The sequence below is a fragment of the Phyllobates terribilis genome, unplaced genomic scaffold, assembly GCF_046119375.1.
Source record: "Phyllobates terribilis strain yellow unplaced genomic scaffold, ASM4611937v1 Scaffold_222__1_contigs__length_3263388, whole genome shotgun sequence".
Taxonomy (NCBI): domain Eukaryota; kingdom Metazoa; phylum Chordata; class Amphibia; order Anura; family Dendrobatidae; genus Phyllobates; species Phyllobates terribilis.
Genome location: NW_027362982.1, coordinates 351,416 through 361,345, shown reverse-complemented (window position 1 = coordinate 361,345; position 9,930 = coordinate 351,416).

Here is a 9,930-nt window from a genome sequence, read left to right as displayed (position 1 = left end):
TAGACGAACGAGACAGTACAAGGGAAAAACCAAAACCACCTTGCATACAAAAACTACACAACTACAACAGAGGGAACACCAACGGGAAAGGAGATAAATGATAAAGCGAGGAAGGGAAAAAACACTCCAAATACACTTATCTCTGAAACTCCAAAAACCACGATCCGCTCTGTTAGTCTGCATGAAATGCTTTCACCGACACTTCCCTAACAGACCAGCAGGCATTTGAAGGAGTCTCACTACAGCAGCATTGATTGCAGCTGGGCGAGGCTGGACCTCGTCTAGCACAGAGAGAGAGAGAATTAACTCCCTCACTGCCGAAAAACACAAAGCACCAAAAAGTCAGCTGCGAGAAGTCAGGCTGTGTAATCGTGACGATCTTCGTGACGACACACCCGTGACAGTACCCCCCCTTCTACGAGGGGCCTCCGGACCCTCAGGGCCAGGTTTATCCGGGTGAGTCATGTGGAAGGCCCGAACTAATCGGTCTGCGTTAATATCCGATGCAGGAACCCACATCCTCTCCTCAGGACCATACCCTTTCCAATGAACCAGGTACTGAAGGGACCGGCGATTAAAGCGTGAATCGATGACCCTCGATACCTGGAACTCCAAGTTACCCTTGACCACCACTGGAGGGGGAGGTAAAGGTGACGGTACCACCGGCGCCACATACCTCTTAAGCAACGATCTGTGGAACACGTTGTGAATTTTAAACGTAGGGGGGAGGTCAAGACGGAATGCCACCGGATTAATAATAGAACTGATTCTGTACAGCCCGATGGACCTGGGACCCAGTTTCCAGGAGGGAACCTTAAGTTTTATATTCCTGGTAGACAACCATACCCGATCGTTCACACTTAGGTCCGGACCAGACACTCTCCTCCTATCAGCCATACGTTTGTATCGGTTCCCCATAGTATTCAGATTCTTCAGCACCCCTCTCCATACTGAAGCGAGTGATGAGGAAAATCGTTCCTCCTCAGGAACCCCCGAAGAGCCCCCCCTACTGAAAGAACAAAACTGGGGGTGAAAACCATATGCCCCAAAAAACGGGGACTTACCAGTGGACTCGCTCCGCCTATTATTAAGAGCAAACTCTGCCAGAGGTAAGAAAGAAGCCCAGTCCTCCTGGTTCTCTGACACAAAACACCGGAGATATGTCTCCAAGCTCTGGTTCATACGTTCCGTCTGACCATTGGTCTGAGGATGAAAAGCCGCTGAGAACGACAAATGCATCCCCCGCCGTGCACAAAACGCCTTCCAGAACTTGGACACAAACTGAGACCCCCGATCAGACACCACATCAGAGGGTACCCCGTGAAGCCTCACAATCTCCCCAATGAACACCTGCGCAAGAGTTTTAGCATTAGGGAGAGCCGGAAGAGCGATAAAATGTGCCATCTTGCTGAACCTGTCCACTACAACGAGTATGACCGTTTTACCCGAAGATGGAGGGAGGTCCGTAATAAAGTCCATAGACAGATGAGTCCAAGGACGCTCCGGGATCTTCAAAGGTAAGAGGGCCCCAGACGGACGGGTATGTGAGGTCTTAGAGCGCGCACAAACCCCACAGGACGCGACAAAAGTTACCACCTCCTTATGTAAGTTAGGCCACCAAAACCGACGCGAGAGGAGATCCACAGTTGCTCTACTCCCCGAGTGTCCTGCAAAAACTGAGTTATGGTGTGCCTCGATCACCTTTTGTCGCAACTGATCTGGAACAAACAGTCTCCCCGGAGGTCCAACAGGGGCGTCCCCCTGAGCCTCCAATACCTCCTCCTCCAGCTCAGAGCATACTGCCGAAACCACCACCCCCTCCTGAAGGATAGGAACCGGGTCGTCCGTATTCCCGGCCCCAGGGAAACTACGAGATAAGGCATCCGCCTTTACATTTTTTGACCCAGGACGATATGTAACGACAAAATTAAACCTGGTAAAAAACAATGACCACCTAGCTTGTCTGGGATTCAGACGTTTCGCGGACTCCAGATATAGCAGGTTCTTGTGATCGGTGATGACGGTGACCGGATGGACTGCCCCCTCCAAAAAATGGCGCCACTCCTCAAAAGCTAACTTAATGGCCAAGAGTTCCCTATTGCCGACATCGTAATTCCTCTCAGCGGACGACAATTTTTTAGAGAAAAAGGCGCATGGATGCCACTTACCAGGGGACGAACCTTGTGACAATACTGCTCCCACCCCTACCTCGGAAGCGTCTACCTCTACAATGAATGGCTGTGACGCATCAGGTTGAATGAGTATGGGTGCCGAGGCAAAACATTTTTTCAAGGAGGAGAATGCTTGACAAGTCTTGTCAGACCACCTAGAAAAATCCGTCCCCTTTTTAGTCATGTCTGTGAGAGGCTTAACTATGGACGAGAAATTACGAATGAACTTCCTGTAATAATTAGCAAACCCCAAGAAACGTTGTAGTGCCTTAAGATTCTCTGGCCGATCCCACTCAAGAACTGCCCGCACTTTCCCAGGGTCCATACGAAAACCGGACGCTGAAACCAGGAAGCCTAAAAACTGGAGTTCCTGTACGGCGAACACACACTTTTCCCATTTGGCATACAATTTATTATCCCGCAAGATCTGTAACACCTGCCTAACGTGCTCCTGATGAGACACCAGATCCGGCGAGTAAATTAAGATATCATCCAGATATATGACAACAAACTGTCCCACCAGGCGGCGAAAAATGTCATTAACAAAGTGTTGGAACACCGCCGGGGCATTAGTCAGACCGAATGGCATGACAAGGTTCTCATAATGCCCCTCCGGAGTGTTAAACGCCGTCTTCCACTCATCCCCCTCCTTCATCCTAATCAGATTGTACGCCCCCCTGAGATCCAACTTAGAGAACCATTTGGCGCCCACGATCTGATTAAAGAGATCGGGAATAAGTGGGAGCGGATACGGATCTCGGACCGCAATCCGATTAAGTTCACGGAAATCCAGGCAAGGGCGTAGGCCTCCATCTTTCTTCTTAACAAAGAAGAACCCCGCAGCCACCGGTGAAGATGAAGGTCTAATATGCCCCTTAGCCAGACTTTCTGAAATATAATCCTTCATGGCCTGCCTCTCAGGACCAGAAAGGTTATACAACCTAGCTTTAGGTAACTTGGCCTCAGGGAGCAGTTTTACAGAACAGTCATACTCGCGATGAGGAGGTAGTTCCTGACACCCTTTCTCAGAGAATACATCCTCAAAGTCCGCCAGAAATGGAGGTAAGACCCAAGGAGTAACCGCACCGATGACCGTGTTCATGCAGTTTTTATTACAGAATTTACTCCATTGGCTTATCTCTCTGGTTTGCCAATTAATAACCGGGTTATGCTTAGTTAACCAAGGAAGGCCCAACACTATAGGAGTGGGAAGACCCTCCAACACGTAGCAAGACAACAGTTCTTTATGTATCACCCCCACTTGAAGTTTTACGTCATGAACAGCTTGCAAAAAACTTCCCTGACCGAGAGGCTTGGCATCGATCGAGAATATGGGGATGGGTTTAGCCAACTCACTCAATCGCATACCTTGAACCCGGGCAAACCGAGCATCAACCAGATTAGCCCCGGCCCCACTATCCAGAAGAACAGATATCCTCTCAGTTCTCGTACCCACCACCACCTCCGCCGGTACGAGAAACTGAGACGAACCTAGGGACGAAATACCTACTCCCAGATTGCCGTCCACCACACAACCTGGGATCAACAGTTTTCCGACGACTCTTCACTCTGCAAGGGACGGGATGGACACCCACCAATAAAATGTCCCTTTCTCCCGCAGAAGAAACACCTTCCTGTCTTATGGCGCACCACCGGTCCCCTCCCCCGAAATGATGTCCCTCCTAATTGCATAGGCTCCTCTGGACTGACCAGGGGAACCACCATATGAGGGGACCTTGTAGGAGGTGGAGTCATCACAGGGGGTAGAGTTATCCCGCACCTCTCCCGAAGCTGTCTGTCAACGCGAATAGCAAGGGCCATAACGGCTTCCAGTGACGCGGGAGAGTCATACTGTGCCAACACATCCTGTAATTTGTCAGATAAACCTTGACAAAACTGGCTCCTAAGAGCCGGGTCATTCCACTGGGTGTCCGTGGCCCACCTACGGAACTCCGAACAGAATTCCTCCGCCGGACGATCTCCCTGCTGGATCCTACGTAACTTAGACTCAGCAAGGGAGATCCGATCTGGGTCATCATATACGAGTCCCAGAGCAGCGAAAAACCTATCCACTGACTGGAGAGTCGGGGAGCCCGGGGGAAGAGAGAACGCCCAAGATTGTGGGTCCCCTTGTAGGAGCGAGATGACAATTCCCACCCTTTGTTCTTCACTCCCCAATGACCGAGGCCGCAGCCGAAAGTACAACTTGCATGCCTCCCGGAAAACATAAAACTTGTCCCGCCCCCCAGTGAACCTGTCAGGGAGAGCTACTTTAGGTTCTGGTCCGGCTTGCTCCTGAGGATACAAAACCTTGGACCTAACGTCCGCCAGCTCCATGGACAAACTCTGCAACTGCCGAGCTAGACCGGCTACTGGATCCATGGTAGCTGGAGAAAAACTAAGGGGTCGGTGAAAATGTCACGCTGTCTCTGTATACTGGAGGTAGGGGGCCTAAGCTGACCCTAAGCTGGGGCCCTGACTAATCCCTCAACCTGGAGGTACTGTTAAAGGTACAGAGGTCCAGGCCGCCAACGTAACCCCTACCTCCTGAGGATCCCTGCACCTAAGTAATCTAGTCCTGAGAAGGACCCCGATCACAACAAAAGGGGACAAGTAATAATATGCCCACACACAGTACTTAGACGAACGAGACAGTACAAGGGAAAAACCAAAACCACCTTGCATACAAAAACTACACAACTACAACAGAGGGAACACCAACGGGAAAGGAGATAAATGATAAAGCGAGGAAGGGAAAAAACACTCCAAATACACTTATCTCTGAAACTCCAAAAACCACGATCCGCTCAGTTAGTCTGCATGAAATGCTTTCACCGACACTTCCCTAACAGACCAGCAGGCATTTGAAGGAGTCTCACTACAGCAGCATTGATTGCAGCTGGGCGAGGCTGGACCTCGTCTAGCACAGAGAGAGAGAGAATTAACTCCCTCACTGCCGAAAAACACAAAGCACCAAAAAGTCAGCTGCGAGAAGTCAGGCTGTGTAATCGTGACGATCTTCGTGGCGACACACCCGTGACAAGCACATGGTTGATTTCATGCTGCAGTGCCTGAGAAACGACCGCCGCATCGCCCACATTCTCAACACGGCTGATTATTGGGTGTCCACCCTCCTAGATCCTCGCTACCGGGACAACTTACAAAGCCTCATAACACCGTTGAACCAGGAGCGTAAAATGCGGGAGTACCAAGTCGCACTGGTGCATTCCATCATGTTCTCCATTCCAACCGAGAGCAGTGCTGCTAGTGCTTTACAAAGCAGCTCAGTGCGTCGAGGCAGTGGAGGAAGCTCTGCACAAAGAGGGAGCAGAAGCAGCGCCTCAGCACAAGGCAAGACCAGTAAGGCCGAAATGTGGCAAAGTTTTGTGTCCCCGCCGCCACAAATGTCTACACCATCACAGACGGCTCCAGTCAGCAGGAGGCAACGTTTCCGTCAGATGGTGACAGACTACATGTCTTGCCCTCTTTGTGTACTCCCAGACGGCTCTTCTCCCTTCAAGTTTTGGGTCTGTAAGCTGGATACATGGCCAGAGCTTAGTCAGTATGCATTGGAGGTACTAGCTTGCCCTGCTGCTAGTGTATTATCGGAACGCGTCTTTAGTGCCGCAGGTGGTGTACTAACAGACCGTCGCATGCGACTATCCTCCGATAACGTTGACCGGCTTACTTTTCTCAAAATGAACAAGGCCTGGATCTCTCATGAATTTGCCAGTCCTCTTCCAGAATAAATAATTAGTTGGCAACAGTATCCAGGTCTCCTGTTCTGTTCATGTTTCTACCACCTGAACTGTAATCCCTGAGCTCCAACACCGCCAGTTGGCGCTTGGAAGTGCCGTCTGCACAGTCAACACTTGCTGCCGTGTTATTGGGGTTCAGTAACGTCAGCTGTTCCCCTGCTGTGCGGACGGCAATTTCTCCTGCTCTGTCCACATCCACTGTACTACTGATTTAAAACCTCCTCCAAATACACCTCTGGCTCCTCTGTTTTCAGTATTATCCCTGAGCTCCAACACCGCCAGTTGGCGCTCGGAAGTGCCGTCTGAACAGTCAACACTTGCTGCCATGTTATAGGGGTTCAGTAACGTCAGCTGTTCCCCTGCTGTGCGGACGGCAATTTCTCCTGCTCTGTCCACATTCTCACTACTACAAATTTTAAAGTTGCTCCAATTACACCTCTGGCTCCTCTGTTTTCAGTATTATCCCTGAGCTCCAACACCGCCAGTTGGCGCTTGGAAGTGCCGTCTGCACAGTCAACACTTGCTGCCATGTTATAGGGGTTCAGTAACGTCAGCTGTTCCCCTGCTGTGCGGACGGCAATTTCTCCTGCTCTGTCCACATTCTCACTACTACAGATTTTAAAGTTGCTCCAATTACACCTCTGGCTCCTCTGTTTTCAGTATTATCCCTGAGCTCCAACACCGCCAGTTGGCGCTCGGAAGTGCCGTCTGCACAGTCAACACTTGCTGCCGTGTTATTGGGGTTCAGTAACGTCAGCTGTTCCCCTGCTGTGCGGACGGCAATTTCTCCTGCTCTGTCCACATTCTCACTACTACAGATTTTAAAGTTGCTCCAATTACACCTCTGGCTCCTCTGTTTTCAGTATTATCCCTGAGCTCCAACACCGCCAGTTGGCGCTCGGAAGTGCCGTCTGCACAGTCAACACTTGCTGCCGTGTCATTGGGGTTCAGTAACGTCAGCTGTTCCCCTGCTGTGCGGACGGCAATTTCTCCTGCTCTGTCCACATTCTCACTACTACAGATTTTAAAGTTGCTCCAATTACACCTCAGGCTCCTCTGTTTTCAGTATTATCCCTGAGCTCCAACACCGCCAGTTGGCGCTCGGAAGTGCCGTCTGCACAGTCAACACTTGCTGCCGTGTTATTGAGGTTCAGTAACGTCAGCTGTTCCCCTGCTGTGCGGACGGCAATTTCTCCTGCTCTGTCCACATTCTCACTACTACAGATTTTAAAGTTGCTCCAATTACACCTCTGGCTCCTCTGTTTTTAGTATTTACCCTGGGCTCCAATACCGCTAGTTGCTGCTCAGAAGTGCCGTCTGCACAGTCAACGCTTGCTCCAGTGTTATTGGGGTTCAGTAACGTCAGCTGTTCCCCTGCTGTGTGTCCGGCAAATTCTCCTGCTTTGTCCACATCCACTTTACTACTGATTTAAAACTTGCTCCAATTACACCTCTGGCTCCACTCTGTTTTTAGTATTTACCCTGGGTTCCAGCACCGCCAGCTGGTTCTCGGCAGTGCCTTTGGATTAGGTGCCTCCTTCTCGGTATCCAAGTTCCACCAACGTCTGCTGGTCCTTGGTAGTGCTTTCTGGCACAGGTACCTCCTGCTTAGTAACCGAGTTCCAGTACCGTCAGCTGGTCTTCGGCAGTTCCATTGGCTCTTGTACCTTCTGCTACCCATCCGGGTTCCAGTACCGTCAGCTGGTCCTCGGTAGTTCCATTTGCTCTTGTACCTTCTACTACCCATCCGGGTTCCAGTACCGTCAGCTGGTTCTCGGCAGTGCCTTTGGATTAGGTGCCTCCTTCTCGGTATCCAAGTTCCACCAACGTCTGCTGGTCCTTGGTAGTGCTTTCTGGCACAGGTACCTCCTGCTTAGTAACCGAGTTCCAGTACCGTCAGCTGGTCTTCGGCAGTTCCATTGGCTCTTGTACCTTCTGCTACCCATCCGGGTTCCAGTACCGTCAGCTGGTCCTCGGTAGTTCCATTTGCTCTTGTACCTTCTACTACCCATCCGGGTTCCAGTACCGTCAGCTGGTTCTCGGCAGTGCCTTTGGATTAGGTGCCTCCTTCTCGGTATCCAAGTTCCACCAACGTCTGCTGGTCCTTGGTAGTGCTTTCTGGCACAGGTACCTCCTGCTTAGTAACCGAGTTCCAGTACCGTCAGCTGGTCTTCGGCAGTTCCATTGGCTCTTGTACCTTCTGCTACCCATCCGGGTTCCAGTACCGTCAGCTGGTCCTCGGTAGTTCCATTTGCTCTTGTACCTTCTACTACCCATCCGGGTTCCAGTACCGTCAGCTGGTTCTCGGCAGTGACTTTGGCATGGGTACTCCCTCCTGCCCAGCCTGGTTCCAGCACGCCAGCTGTTTCCGGGTAGTGTCAACGTCACTTTGCCTCCAATGCGTTGTCCTGTCGTACTGCGGTCGGGTTAGCCGACTCTATGGTGCCTGCAGTTTAGGTGACTCCTATGTGGGCTGCGGGATCTGGCAATGAAGGCTGGTTCCATAGTGCCAATAGGACAAGCACCCCCTGTAGGACTGTGGGTTTTGGTAACTGCGGCCGGCTCGCGGCCTTGAACTTTTTTTTACATGGGTACCTTCTGCTACCCATCCGGGTTCCAGTACCGTCAGCTGGTTCTCGGCAGTGCCTTTGGATTAGGTGCCTCCTTCTCGGTATCCAAGTTCCATCAACGTCTGCTGGTCCTTGGTAGTGCTTTCTGGCACAGGTACCTCCTGCTTAGTAACCGAGTTCCAGTACCGTCAGCTGGTCTTCGGCAGTTCCATTGGCTCTTGTACCTTCTGCTACCCATCCGGGTTCCAGTACCGTCAGCTGGTTCTCGGCAGTGACTTTGGCATGGGTACTCCCTCCTGCCCAGCCTGGTTCCAGCACGCCAGCTGTTTCCGGGTAGTGTCAACGTCACTTTGCCTCCAATGCGTTGTCCTGTCGTGTTGCGGTCGGGTTAGCCGACTCTATGGTGCCTGCAGTTTAGGTGACTCCTATGTGGGCTGCGGGATCTGGCAATGAAGGCTGGTTCCATAGTGCCAATAGGACAAGCACCCCCTGTAGGACTGTGGGTTGTGGTAACTGCGGCCGGTTCGCGGCCTTGAATTTTTTTTTACATGGGTACCTTCTGCTACCCATCCGGGTTCCAGTACCGTCAGCTGGTTCTCGGCAGTGCCTTTGGATTAGGTGCCTCCTTCTCGGTATCCAAGTTCCACCAATGTCTGCTGGTCCTTGGTAGTGCTTTCTGGCACAGGTACCTCCTGCTTAGTAACCGAGTTCCAGTACCGTCAGCTGGTCTTCGGCAGTTCCATTGGCTCTTGTACCTTCTGCTACCCATCCGGGTTCCAGTACCGTCAGCTGTTCCTCGGTAGTTCCATTTGCTCTTGTACCTTCTACTACCCATCCGGGTTCCAGTACCGTCAACTGGTTCTCGACAGTGCCTTTGGATTAGGTGCCTCCTTCTCGGTATCCAAGTTCCACCAACGTCTGCTGGTCCTTGGTAGTGCTTTCTGGCACAGGTACCTCCTGCTTAGTAACCGAGTTCCAGTACCGTCAGCTGGTCTTCGGCAGTTCCATTGGCTCTTGTACCTTCTGCTACCCATCCGGGTTCCAGTACCGTCAGCTGGTCCTCGGTAGTTCCTCAGCTTTCTTGTACCTTCTGCTACATTTCCAAGTTCAAGCTTTTTGAAATGGTTCTTGGTAATCACTCTAGATCTCCCTGACGAGGACCCTGAAGACGAGGACCCTGAAGACCAACCCTAAGAAGACGAGGACCCCGAAGACGACGACCCTGAAGACGAGGACCCTGAAGACCACCCCGAAGAAGACGAGGGCCCTGAAGACCACCCCGAAGAAGACGAGGTCCCTGAAGACCACCCCGAAGAAGACGAGGACCCCGAAGATGAGGACCCAGAAGACCAACCCGAAGAAGACGAGGACCCCGAAGACGAGGACCCCCGAAGACGACGACCCTGAAGACCACCCCGAAGAAGACCAAGA